The sequence below is a fragment of the Artibeus jamaicensis genome, unplaced genomic scaffold (assembly GCF_021234435.1).
Source record: "Artibeus jamaicensis isolate MK-2021 breed Jamaican fruit bat unplaced genomic scaffold, CSHL_Jam_final contig_3230, whole genome shotgun sequence".
Taxonomy (NCBI): domain Eukaryota; kingdom Metazoa; phylum Chordata; class Mammalia; order Chiroptera; family Phyllostomidae; genus Artibeus; species Artibeus jamaicensis.
Window position 1 is genome coordinate 5,285,165 of NW_026521764.1, and position 13,985 is coordinate 5,299,149.

At 39.7% G+C, this 13,985-nt stretch overlaps 1 protein-coding gene across 5 annotated transcripts in view; it reads left to right on the plus strand.

Moving 5' to 3' along the window:
* The window catches only part of TAX1BP1 (Tax1 binding protein 1), a 106,245-nt gene that overhangs the window by 50,282 nt on the left and 41,978 nt on the right, over positions 1-13,985 (plus strand). For 3 of the 5 annotated variants that reach the window (XM_037126461.2, XM_037126464.2, XM_037126465.2), the window contains exon 1: positions 6,973-7,090. The exons of 1 other annotated variant lie outside the window; for it this stretch is intronic. The gene's annotated coding sequence lies outside the window, so the exon portion shown is untranslated. Of the gene's footprint in view, positions 1-6,972; positions 7,091-7,457; positions 7,541-13,985 lie in introns of those variants that run through there. One more of the 5 variants, XM_037126462.2, reaches the window with a different exon arrangement.

Consider the following 13,985-nt stretch of genomic DNA (forward strand, 5'->3'; position numbering starts at 1 on the left):
AATCATTGTTCATTGAATTCTGCAGCCTAAACTATATGTTACAGAAGAAATTCTAGCCCCTATGCATCATAATTAACATCAAATAGCAGTGCAAAATTGAAGTATAACGAAGAGCTGCATGCAATAACCCTAGCAGGTCAGAACTAAATTAACTCACCAACCAATTACTTAAGGAGAAAAAGAAAAAATCATCAAGACCTGTTCTACCTGCGAAGCTAAAGGAAGGGGTATAGTGTTTGTATCAGTCTGGGTTTAACCAGTAGAGAGAAATCATACAGTGATTTGAATGGGAAGAGTTTACTATAAAGCATTATTAACTATAACAGGGGATTGGAGTAATTAGGCTAGTAAGGAGTGAAGGGAACTCTAAAAACAATAAGAATCAAAGATACAAGGAGCAGACACTACCCCATGGCTGAGATACAGGCCCAAGCAAGAGCACCTCCAGGGCTGAGATCCAGACCTTGGAGAGGGCATGGCTCTGGGTCAAGGAACAAAGAAGTCCCACAGAGAATCTCACAGAGAAGTCCCTGTGTTGCTGAGGGGGTGGAATTTGCTGGAAATCCATCCTCTGGAACTTGCCAGAAAATCACCTTCTGGAACTCAGTGGACATCTACTATGTGGAACTTGCCTTTAGAAATCTGCCCCATGGGGTTCTGGGAAAATTTGTTCATGGAGCAGAAGGATCTCACTGCAGGCATTCCACCACAAAACTGACCAGATGGGAATGCTTGAGGTCAAATTGCTGAGTGCTGGATGTTGCCAGCTACCATGCACTGTGGGAGCTGGACACTGGGAAAGCTGAGTGGGCAGCAGTAGCTGGACACTCAGGTCATATGCACTGCAGGAGTCTGTTGAGTGGGTACAGGAGAACCAGGAAGCAGAATCCTTTTCTCTTGCAATGTCTCTCCAGCACTTTCTACCGACAAAGCTTAAATTATCCCAGCTGGCAAGGGAGAAATCTTTTAAGGACATGGACAGATGCATTTTCACAGAACAGGTAAAAAGCATGAATTTAGAAATGACAGGCAATAAATTGACAGCACAATAATCTCAAAATTTTATCCCCTACTCCAATTTTTAGGCCCTTTATTTTAATGTTTTATGAAGTAGTCTAGGTATCAGTCAGGTAAATGACTGAACTCCTTAATCATGGACAAAATTCAAATTCATTTTTCACAGTTTTCTTGAGATACAGGAAAATCATGGGATGTAGTCAGAAACCAGGTTAGTATGAATGGGATATGCACAAATATAGAGGGATTTGTTTGTTTAGAGCAGGGGTCCCCAACCCCCAGCCCTACTAGGAACTGGTTTGTGATTGACGCTCACCTGAGCTCACCTGCCTCTTGCCTGCACCTCCCCAGTCCCTACCATCTTCCAGGAACCCCAGTCCCTGGTGCCAGAAAGGTTGGGGACCGCTGGTCTAAAGCACATTATGATATGAATGCGGCCTGTTTTGGTGTGATGGGGGGGCAGCGTCCAGAATGAAGTGGGGTAAGGAAGGGCAAGAACTGACTGAGTGGAATATAGACAATTATTTTTAGTAGTGAGGAGTTTGTTTGTGAAGGTGAAGAAAAGTCCGGAAAGAAATATGGATCGAGGGAATTTTTTAGAAATTAAGTGAAAAGGTCGAGAACATGTTGAAAAGACAATGGGAAAGATCCCGTGGAGATGCAGGGCTTGAATACTGGATAACGTTGTGTTCCTGAGAAGGTGGGAGGGATGAGCTCTGTGGGAATAAAAATATATTTCAGCCTAAAACTTTGATTGCACCTTTGTTAAAGTTAAAACTTTAGAAAAGTATCACAGTAACATTTTCTTTTTTTTTAAAGATTTTATTTATTTATCTTTAGGGGAAAGGGAAGGAGAGAGGGAGAGAAACATCAGTGTATGGTTGCCTTTTGTGTGTCCCCTGCTGGGAACTGGCCTGCAGGGAACTGGCCTGCAACCCAGGCATGTGCCCTGACTGGGAATTGAACCTCAATTGTCTGGTTCAGAGGCCCGTGCTCAATCCACTGAGCTACACCAGCCAGGGCCCACAGTAACATTTTCTTTAAATATTTTTAATTAACTTTAGAAACCATTGGTATTGCAAGTGACTTGCAAGTGACTCAAAAAAAATTAAGGTTATGTGATGAGAAACAGAGGAAAAGACCTTGTCAATGTTAAATACCTTAAGAATTCAAAGTACTGTTCTGACTCTTACTCTTCTCAGTAAGATAAGGAAAGGAGGTCAGGGAGTATTTACATTCCAGCAACCTCTCGGTTGCACAATGAACAAAGAACACTCTGTTAGGAGCTGGGTGGGGCAAAGGTCTTACTAAAATATAAACCTCTGCACGTTCGGTATTTCAATATCATAAATTACATAGCTTCTCTCTTCCATAGCACAAGAAACTTCCTAAGACACTCAATTTTAACATCAAAGTTTTTACATAGTATTTCCAGACATCGCCTTTAGTGACAGAGTATGTAAGGACCACAGTGTCCGTAATATGTTTGTTATAAGATTGTACTTAATTTGCAAGATTAAAAAATCAAGGGAACTTCCAAGGGTCTTGGAAATAATGTTAATGAAATGATAGTCTATGGACTCTGAGCTGGATAATGAGGAAAGTATTAAAAGAAGAAAGCTTAATGCATTAAAGATCCTGATGAGTTTAAAAAATAGTTACAGTGGACATATCTGAATAAGCAAGTTGGAGGAATAGGGGATTGTTGTTGATGAGCAGAAAGCTTGATTTTGAAGGTGAAACCGTTACAGGTGATGACAAGATCCAAAGTATGATCACAGAAATAGGTATCTGGAGTGGAGTGGAGGAGATTATTGGAGATGAGGGATTCAGAAAATGGGGAGGCCAGGATGTTGGCCTTTTAATATCAATCTCTCCAAGTAGACACTGAGGGGCTTGGAATGGAGAGGAAGACTAGGCACCAGGTGCCAGGTGTCAATCAATGAGGAAGAGTGAGTTGGAGATAAGATAACAGCAATAAGGAGGGAAGAGGAGTTTATAACTGATTGGCATGCACCTCGAATGAGAAGTTTTTTTATTGCCCTGGCTGGTATAGCTCAGTGGATTGAGCACAAGCCTGTGAAGCAAAGGGTCACTGGCTTGGTTCCCAGTCAGGGCACATGCCTGGATCGCAGGCCAGGTCCCCAGTAGGGGACACATGAGAGGCAACCACGCATTGGTGTTTCTCTCCCACTTTTTCTCCTTCCCTTCCCCTCTCTCTAAAAACAAATAAATAAAATATTTTTTAAAAAGAAGCTTTTTTAGGAACATCTGGGAGAGTAATGATGTGGAAATGATAAGGAGCAAGCAGTACGTTAAGCCACCTTCTAACCCAGGGTAAGAGAAAACAAACCTGCTCTGGAGTGTTTTGAACCATCTTCTGTATCCAAAACCTACAATTATGCAAATCCTACCTTTAAAAAATTCTTTTTCCAGCGAACATTTACAGATGTATTATTTTTAAAGGAAAGAATTTTTAGCAAAGGGAATCTTTCACACAAACTCTAAGAAAAACCACTGTTTCAAAAGATGAGAACGGCTTCTTTTACCTATTTTGAAAATTTGTAATATTTCTATAACATATCTGTTCGAACTTATTTTTTCTAATTTTCAACCCATGTTGTGCTACCTAATTATCCCACTTGTGTCCTTCTAAATATTCTTTCTACATAAGCTCTTTCTTTACATTTTCAAATCCTGTTAATCTTTCAAAGCTTAGAGTCCAGTTTCTTTAACGAAGTCTTGCTAATTCCAAAATTAATTATTCTGTATGAATCCTTCTTTCTATTATACTTCTCAGAGCCCATTTTCTACAAAATCACTTCACTATATACCACATTGTAATATCTTCACTAGATTTAAAGCAGCTTCAGAAAAAAATTCATGATTTATTCCTTGTTTTCTCCAGAGTACCTAGCATAACCCAGAGTACACACAGTAAATGACCTTGAAAAGCCTTTATCAAGAAGCAGCATGACATGGCAGAAAATGAACACATTTTGGGAGTCATAGATGATTTGGGTTCAAGTTTGGTTTACACTTTTTGTGATCACAGTGTTACATAGAAAAAGCACAGGTTCAAAATGGTGTCACTTATGCCAGAAGCCCATGAAAGCAATCCTAGATGTAACATCTGACCTAATTGCTGTTTCAGACTCTCCCAGAAGTGAAATTTTAAAGAAACCAGTCTGAAATTTGCTGATCCACACCAGTGAGGCAATCTGTCTGATAAGACCTCCCGCCTTCCACTGAGGAAAGTTGCCCTTGCCTGAAATAGCCCATTCTGAACTTTCTAATCCCACCATTTTCTGCCTATACAAACTTTCCATTCTACTTGCTAGATGAGGTGCTGCTCAATTCATGAGCTGCTTAATAAAACCAATTAGATCTCCAAATTTACTTGGTTTAATTTTTTTTAATAAGGGCAAGTTATTTAACTTTTCTGAGTCCATATTCCCCTGCCAAATGGGGACAATACCTGACAGGGTGAGTGAGAAGGGGAGGCGACCTGATCATCTAGCACAGTGCCTGGGCAGCACCATGTGCTCTGCAGATGGCAATGATCATTTTTAACAATCCTTCTCCCTACTTGGCTCCTTTGCTAAGCACTTGTACACTGACTCAAGGTCCTCTATTTCTTCATCAAAACCCTAACTTGAACAGTGTGGGCAACCTCCTTCAAGAAAAGTGTACTGCTCACATGAGCTTATATCGAGTTCACCTATCCCCAAATATTTTATACTTTATTATTTTTATTTTATATTATATTCCATACTTCAGTTACCTAAATTTTCATGGATTCATTCATTTTCTTCCCTTAGCTACCATCAGTCCTAGTAGAGAAATGGTGTCTTTTAGATATTTCCCAAATGAAACACAGGATGAGTGGTCTGTGTCAGGTCAGGACAACGGCCCCCAAACTACTTGGAATTGCTCCAGAAACATCATGGAAGGCTGAGAGATTTACTTTGTGATACTCCTTCGAACAGATCTTATCATCTCTTGTTCGCTATTTCAAAATCCAAAAACCTTTGAAAATCAAATGTTTTTTTTTTTTTTTAACATTTGGTGGCAAAATCTCTCCTGACCTGAATTCATTTGTCAATAAATCGTGACCTGAGCCTGTGGCGGCCCAGGTGGCAGAACCTGATCTGAAGTAAGACTGTGTGCTTCCTTTCTCCTGTGTAGTAGTGTGATATTCACATTTCCTGAAAAAAATATTAACTTGATCATGCAGTGCTGCCTCAGAGACCTTGTGGGGTGTCATGTAACATAAAGCATACTTTTGTAAAGTCTGCAAAATTCAGACTCCTGAAATCAATCTAGTGCAAAGCTTTCATATAATGGGTTGTGGATCCATGTCTTATTTTTTTAAATTTTTATTTATTTTATTTTATTTATTTATTTTCAGAGAGAAGGGAAGGGAAGGAGAAAGAGAGGGAGAGAAACATCAATGTGTGGTTGCCTCTCATGTGTCCCCCACTGGGAACTGGCCTGCAACCTAGGCATGTGCCCTGACTGAGAATCGAACCGCGATCCTTTGCTTCACAGGCCCACGCTCAATCCACTGAGCTACACCAGCCAGGGCTTAAAAAGTCAAGAAATTATTAAAAAATAACAAAATAAAGAAAAAATACCTGCATAAAAATGTTTTCCAATTGTGGTTTTATTAAGCATATTGTTTTTCTGATTTTATTAACTGAAAATTGGTGGTAATTGGAAAATACAAAGATTGACACCTCTGGAAAATTGTGCTTATTAAAGTTCATTGTTATATTTATATTTCAGGGACAGGCATTTCCACTACTAGCAGGTAGTACCAGTAATGCCAGGGATTATTGATATTATCAGTTTTATTTACCTGTAAAATTAGGAGGTTGGGGCTAAATGACCTGTAAAGGTTCTTCTGAAATTCTATAATCAAGTATGATATACAGACAAGACCAAGTTCAAAGATTTCAATGAAAAGGAAACAAATCAGTCATCAAACATTGTAACATATTATTATTGCAGGTATTGTAATCTTAATTATGTGAAGATGAAAGTATATGAAAGAGGGTTTTGTAATTCTGTACTTAAAAGGTGCTTCAACGTTTAATATGATCTAATTTATTATACTTTCTTCCCTGGAGATATTGCAAATTTTCGCAGGGTTTTATGGCAACCCAGGAATATGATAAATAGAACACACTTCCACGGAGTTAGGATTCAAAGTAAATGCTTCCTATAGGAAGGTAAGATATACTGTAACAGTCATGTGATTTTAGAAATTATAATTGAACAGAGAATACAGGACGAAATTCACACACACAAAATAACAGATAACAAAAGCAGCTAACAACTCACAGAAATGCGGGTAGAAAGAAGCCACTGTTGGAGCAAGAGGAAATAGAATCATAGAGCATTAGAACTGAAAAGCTCCTAGTAGACATCTTGGTTTTACAGAGAACCAAACCTCGTAAATAAGACCAGGAGTTGAGACTGAGCCTGGGGGTGAGGGGTTGCAGCCCTACCCCTGGGTCGCTCCTTTACTATATGGCTTTCTACATTCTAATCTATAAAATGAAAGGACTCGCTTAGACAGATTTTTAAGGTCCACGCAATGACCTCGTAATAGTCCAAATAACTCTGGCCTATCTTTTCCACCTAACCGAAAATATACTTAATTTTCCAGTAAATTATAATTAAAAAGTCAAACATGCAAATCCAAACGGACTCCGTTTGGTTGCAGTTAGGTTTCACAGCGACCAGGCCGAAGAAAGAGGAGGAGTATTCGGTTGGAGAGAAAAGGCCGGCTTTGACCCGTTAGGATAAGTCGGGTGGCCGCAAGCAGGGGAACCGGCAGGAGTCGGGGATCCGGGGCGCTGTCCGCGGCGGACCTCCCCACCTCCCAGAGCGGCGGCGGAAGGGACGGGCCCGTGAGCGGAAGTGACGTAACGCCGGCTTTGGGCTCTGGGGAGGTGTAGCCGGTTGCTGGAGGCAGGCAGTGGTGGCGGAAGAGGTTAGGCGGCTGATGGCGGCTTGGGCTTGGAAGCCCGTGTAAGGCTCCCCTTCTGTCCGAGCCCCTCGCTGGGTAAGCGCTTTCACCGGTCCGTCCTAGGACTCTGTGCGGGACAGACTCCCGTTGGAGCTATTTGGGGGCGCGGGAGATGCCCATCAGCTCCTACGGTGTAGGGGCCCGGCTAGTCTCGGGAATGGTCTCCGTGGTGACGAGGCAGCCTAAAGACACTTTCCTGTTGAGGACAACAGTTCTTCCGGGACTGCGATTGTGATAGGGGCGTGGGCGGATTCGGTTAGCAGTGCAGTGGGAAAAAGGCAAGGGGTGGCCGCCCCACACAAGGGGGGAGGCCGAGATAGGCCTTCGCAATTTGCGGGAGGCGTGTGGGGCGCGGGTTCTCAGGCGCGGGGGGGTGGGGGGGCGAGTGACGCGCGGGACCCTCAAAGAAGAATCTGACTTGTCCGAGGCTCAACTATCGGGATCAGATGTTTGAGGGCGGAGTGCGTGCAGCCGGCTGCCTGCGTAGTAAGTTTGGGCAAATATCTAGGTCGTGTCTGGAGAGGACGCTCCGGTTTGTTTGTGCCGAGTGAAACCCTAGTGTTTTGGTTTTAGTCGCCTGTGGAGCAGGAGGCGGAGACTCGCTGCGCCGCCCACGTTGGGGGGCCGCGGGCGGAGCTAGCGGGATCGCCTGCCTTCCCTGGAGTTCGGCATTAGATAACGCTTTTCTCTGCCTGTTTATTAATGGACCCTGCGCCGAAGGTTCCCAGAGATATTACCAGATCTTCCGGAGGAAGTCCCTCTTTCTTTGCTTGGCAACTTTTCTTGATCTCACAGGTCTCCTTACCCCGGCCCCTCTTCCACCCAACACCCCACAGGGCCGCAGTGTGATGACAAGTCTCGAGGAGGCGTTTCTCGCCGCGGAAAATTATTGTTAGAAGGGGTGTGTGTGGGTGAGGGTGTGGGTGTGTGTGTTGATAACATTTGTTACCTGATTGATAATAGTTTTGTTTGAAAACACTGTGGCATTTGACTTTCTACCTATATTAGGTTTTAGAGTAGATAAATAAATCTTAATTTTTCAACTCTGCATTTCCCTAATTGCAAAATTTCTATAAATTGCTAATTTTATTAGCACAATTGCTAATTATAATTTTGGGGGTTCATTTCTAAAGCCCTTAGATTATTTGATTAACCCGTTAATCTAAAGATCGGTTAATTCAGGAGGGTCGAGGCCAGGCTTTCATTTTCTTCTAAGCAAGGATGGAATTAATTTATTAAAGGATTACTGATACTAGAAATGACTTGAGTTTTGTTTTTGTTTTTGTTTTTTTTGTTTGCGACGTCAGAGAACATTTTATTGTAGTTATTGTTTTCTGGTTGTCATATTCTTAAACTACACACTTATGTTTGCAATTATGGCTACAGCCATTTGTGTAAAATTAATCAGTAAATACCTTAACAAAATAAGAAGTATTTTGGATCTATCTATCTACCTACCTATCTAATCTTTAGAGGGGAAGGGAAGCAGAGAGGGAGAGAAATATCAATGTATGGTTGCCTTTTATTCGTCCCCTGCTGGGAACTGGCCTGCAACCCAGGCAAGTGCCCTGACTGGGAATCGAACCGCGAGCCTTTGGTTCGCAGGCCCGAGCTCAATCAACTGAGCTACACCAGCCAGGGGTATTTGGAATTTTAAGTTTCAACTGAAAAAAAAAATTGGGGGGGAGGGGAGGGGGGAGAAAGAGAGGGAGAGAATGTAAATGTGTGGTTGCCTCTCGCATGCCCCCCCCTCACTGAGTACTGGGTCTGCAATTCAGGCATGTATCCTGAGTGGGAATCGAACCTACTGCCGTTTGGTTCGCAGCCCACACTCAATCCTTTGAGCTACACCAGCCACAGTTGAAGTTCAACCTTTTTAATGATGTTAAGTAGTTATGAAAGATCCTAATGATGCTTTTCTGTACTTTGGGGGAATTATCTCAAATTTAATTGATTGTATTCTTTTACAATTTGGATACTACTAGTTAAAATTATGGCTTTATAAACTTACGGTTTTTTAAAGTTTATTTTGCCCCATATAGACAAAAAAAATTCCCTCCCCTCTAACATATGTGGGCCAAGGTCGTCGCTTTTTAGAAGCCAATTTCATTTTTCTATAAAAAGATTTTACTTGTTTTCAGGGTGGGGAATCGGAGGGAGAAAGAATGGGAGCGAAACATCAGCTTGAGAATTGTCATCGGTTGCCTCTCACACACCCCCGACTAGGGAGGGACCTGGCCTGCATCCCAGGCATGAGTCCTTACTGGGAATTGAGCTGGTGACTTTAGGCTCGTAGGCCCACGCTCAAGCCACTGAGCCACGTCAGCCAGGGCTAGTGAACTAACTTTTAAAACAATCTAAAAAGTAAAAAGTGGTATGAGTGACACCTGAGCAGAGAACTGGCCTGTAAAGTGTTCTGCAGACAGACTCCTTCCTGTAAGAGTGCAAATTAACAGATTGGTGCCTTCTGCCTCCCAGAAAGATTGCTAATAATGTTTTGCTGGTATGTAAACCAGCTGCTAGTGTTTGTTTGAGTTACAGAATGAATAATTGGAAATTATTTGAATATCCTTTTCCCCTTAAGATATTTGTGTGCCATATAGGACTAAAGTTTGGAGATGTTATACAAGTTCATGTATGTATATTAGGTTTTATTTATTTACTTTGAGAGAGATGGGGAGGGAGGGAGAAAGAGAGGAAGAGAAACATCAGCGTGTGGTTGCCTCTCATGTGCTCCCTATTGGGGATCTGGCCTGCAACCCAGGCATGTTCCCTGATTGGGAATCAAACCCGTGACCCTTTGGTTTGCATACTGGCACTCAATCCACTGAGCTGCACCAGCCAGGGTGAAAAGTTTGTATATTTTTAACTGAAGACTTTTAAAAACTTCGCTGAGTTTGTCACCTGCTACGCTCTGGTTTTACTAAGTTACGCAAATTTTTAAACATAAGAGGAGAACAAAATTTAGAAAAACCCACTTTTTGCTAATCTTATTTTATTATCCCCTCTAACACATTTTTTCCCCTTGAGTTTTTATATCAAATCCAAGACATCAGGGTATTCATTTATAATTAGTTTAGCATGTTTAACTGGTAAGGACTTTAAAAAATAAAATTACCATAATGATATTATAACGAACAAAATTACCTTATTTCCTCTTGAATTCTAATTGTCATAACTGGCAAATTATGTAAAATACTTAAATTAAAAACAATTTGATTCTGACTAATAGAAGTTTTTGGTATGGTCTAATTTCTACTTTATTTGATCAAGGCTTACATTTTTGGGGGCTTGTCAGTAGAAAAATACTAAGTTCTGTTTGAGGCTTGTAAAATTACCAAGAGGAAGGATAACACTGAAGTGCCCCTTTCCCTCCAAACTTATTTTACTTAACTGAGTGACCAATGCATATTATTTCTCCTTTTCCTTAAAAATTGATGAATTCCCAAAGTAACAAAATTGGCTTTTAGACCTAAGGCTTTATAAAAGTTTACAACATAACACATAAAAAGGAACTCTAGGATGTTAGAACTTTAGGGGATATTTAGGAGACATGGAAAAGGGCACTGCAGGCAGCATGCATTTCAGACGTTGTTTCACAGTAAAATTGACCCTTTAGCTCTTTAAAAATTTTTACTTAGCCTGGCTTGCATCTTAATGTACATTTCTTCAAATGTACTGTAGAGAATGGGAAGAAACATTTGGTATAGTAAAGCCCTTACCACTTTCCCTGGTGTGTATATTTCCTCTGCAGTCGAGATGCAGTTTGTTCTTTTTCTCAGTATGTTAATGCAGCTACAGTTCCCAAGCATTACCACAAGGTGATGCAGTGACTTTGCACATTACTTCTTCACCGGCTGGTATGTTGTGTCTCTGTAGTGTGCATGTGTGAGCATGCACAGTGTATTGGTCTACCTGTGAATCATCTTGCTACCTTGATATTCTCAGTGAATTTCAACATTTTTATAAGCTTGTCTATCTTTTTCATTCCTTTGTGTAAGGAGGGAAACAGAAGAACTGTATGGGAATTGAAATTTTCATTTTTACTATTTAAAATGGGTTGATTCTTGTAATTACATTCAGATTATATTTATCTATGTTAACTTCTTTATGACTAGAAGATAATGGAATTTAACTTCAAAAAGTAAGGTGATAACAAGAGTGGAATGACTTGTAAAATTACTATAGTTCTGATCACATTGAAATTATTTTAGAGGTTGTTGTGTTGGAGAGGGATTAATGAAGATTATTAACAGGATGACCACAAATTATTTTATTAATACTTTTCAGATTTATAGGCATCATGAATATATTTGAAGTCTGAGGGTTTTGTATCAAAAACTTGAAATCGAAGGGGAGGGCTTAAAATGAAATTTGATGTCAGTATGTTTATTTCAAACAATGAAAATAATACATTTATATATACTGGTAAAAATTTAGTTGTATGTCCTTTTTTCAAACATATCCCTCATGAATAAAGACTATTAACTGTATGGTGAGCACTTTTCATGTCCATTTTAATGCATTATAAGCATATAGACACATAGATAAATATATATGAGATATATGCATACCTTCATGCTGTATTTTATACATTCAGAACTTACCAGTGAAGTAAAAGTGTAAGGGTTAAATCACTATTGTGATTGAGGTTAAATAAGTTTAAACTTCACTGTCTTGTTTTATAACAAATAATTGCAGCTTTGTTAATAGTTTATTTTAGGAAATTAAATTTTAAGAAAAAATGTTTTATTCTTAAATTGCTTTTAATAAAAACATGGAAACTCATTCTGATATTTTTCTCCTGAGTGTATCTTCCTCAGAGAAACTTAAATATTCACTCTTCTTCATAGAAAAATATTACTTTCACTTTCCTCAGTTTAGGTAGATGTATCTATCAGAAGTTGATTCACTTGATTTAGCTGTAGTTTCTCTTATGATATATTTTAATCAGTAGGGAACATTTTTTTAAAAAACTGGACGCTGGAAGGTCTTTGTGAAACCACTGACTTGAAAAGAGATAATCATTAGTGACTTTTATTTTTAGCATCATGACATTACCCTGAGCCCAGATTAGCTCAGACAATTCAAAGAGACGAAGTAATAGAACTCTTCAGTTATTTTAGGCAGAGTTCCCAGTGTTTATAAGTGCTATTTTTTATTTTCTTGACGGTTTGGGGTTACCAGATGGAGAGTATTAGCAGTTAAGTGTTTCTGTGCAATAGGTTGCTGGTAATAAAGCCTTTTTGTTAGTTCAGAGGTAGGGGAGGAGTGCTACTGAGTGTGAGCTCTTTGCTGCTGGATCCGGGCAAACCTCACTCAGGTGGGGAGTCTTAACCAACCAACCTGGTATTCTAACACAACAGTGCCTGCAGGGTTCACCATTGACAGTTTCTTTATGGGATAGCTAATGTATTGTTTTAGTAAAGCAGTACTTTGGTCATAACAGAAGCAGAGAAGACACACAAAGAAAAGGGAATATTTTCTAAAGTGCTTGTTATTTCAGAACCTTAAAAGTTTACCTTAGTATTTCAGGCAGGTCAGCAAAAGGAACAGTTGTAAAAGCACAAGATATTCCTAGCAATAAAGACTGAATACTTGTTAAAATATGAGTGGAGTCTTATTGCTGTGCTTGCTCTGTAGAAACTTAATGATTTGTGAAGCAGATTAGAGTAATTTGGTAAGCAAAAAAAATCTTGCTCCACTTTTCCCCATTATTACAGATAGTCCTGTTTTTTGCAGCTTTGTTAATAGTTTATTTTAGGAAATTAAATTTTAAGAAAAAATGTTTTATTCTTAAATTGCTTTTAATAAAAACATGGAAACTCATTCTGATATTTTTCCTGTTTTTATGACTGTTTTTCCTGTTTTTAGTCCTGTTTTTATGACTTAGAAGCAAGTGGTGTAGACTCACTGATTGTACTGAGTCTGTGGCACATTGTATATATAGAGAGCTTTTTGAAGTAAATCCTCCATTGTATCCTTTTTCTCAAAAGTAGAGCACAAAACAACATTTGAATCTTACAGATATTTATAGTCTACTTCAGCCTTTCACCTGCTATCCAGGGCTTGGTGTTCACTAAGCCAGTGAGCATTAACTGAACCCATAATAGATTTCTACAGTATGTATTTTATGTAAAATATATATACACTTATTTTTTAATCAGTAACTATATGGAAATTAATGGCGGAAAAAACACAAATACTGGTAGAGTGGGATCATTTCAACCCAGGATGAAAGGGGAGAATTGGTATGGGTAGAGAGGAACAAAGGCTGAGCTCTTTTAAGTAGATGGCTACTTTTACATGGCTTGAGAGATCTGAAGAAGCCTGTACCAGGAGCCCAGAAGACAGGCTGTGTTTAGACATCTGTGGAAATGAGTGAGAGATGAGATTGTTGGGTTGGGTCAGAATCTAAGTAGTGTTCTTTGTCCTGACCACTTACAGGATTAAGATTACTTGAAGACATTAAAAGAAAAATGAGGGCATATACACATGCCCATGTCCAGGTCCCATTTCCATAAAGTCATTGTCTTTTTTTTTTTTTTTTAAGATCCCTAATAATTCTAATGTGTAGCCAGGATTGAGAAACATTGGTCCATGATCACAAACATGGGTGAGGAATGCAAGCACTGAGAGATTAGCATCCATTACAGGAACAAACAACCTGAGAGAGGGATGGGGTGGGTCAGAGTAGGGAGGAAGATAATGAAGTTCGAGGGTCCAACATAGACCCTCGACCTGCAACCTTGGTTGCAACAGAAGTAGAGGGCAAGGCTTTCCAGGAGAGTTGATAGTTTGTTTTGATATTGGTTTAAAAGCTTTTTAACTCCCATGTCACTTTCTGAGCCATATTGGACATTCTTTATTTCTTGATTTGTCCGTGTTAGGAGTTCCAGTATTCAAAAGTATGTATCTTCTAAAAAATTAT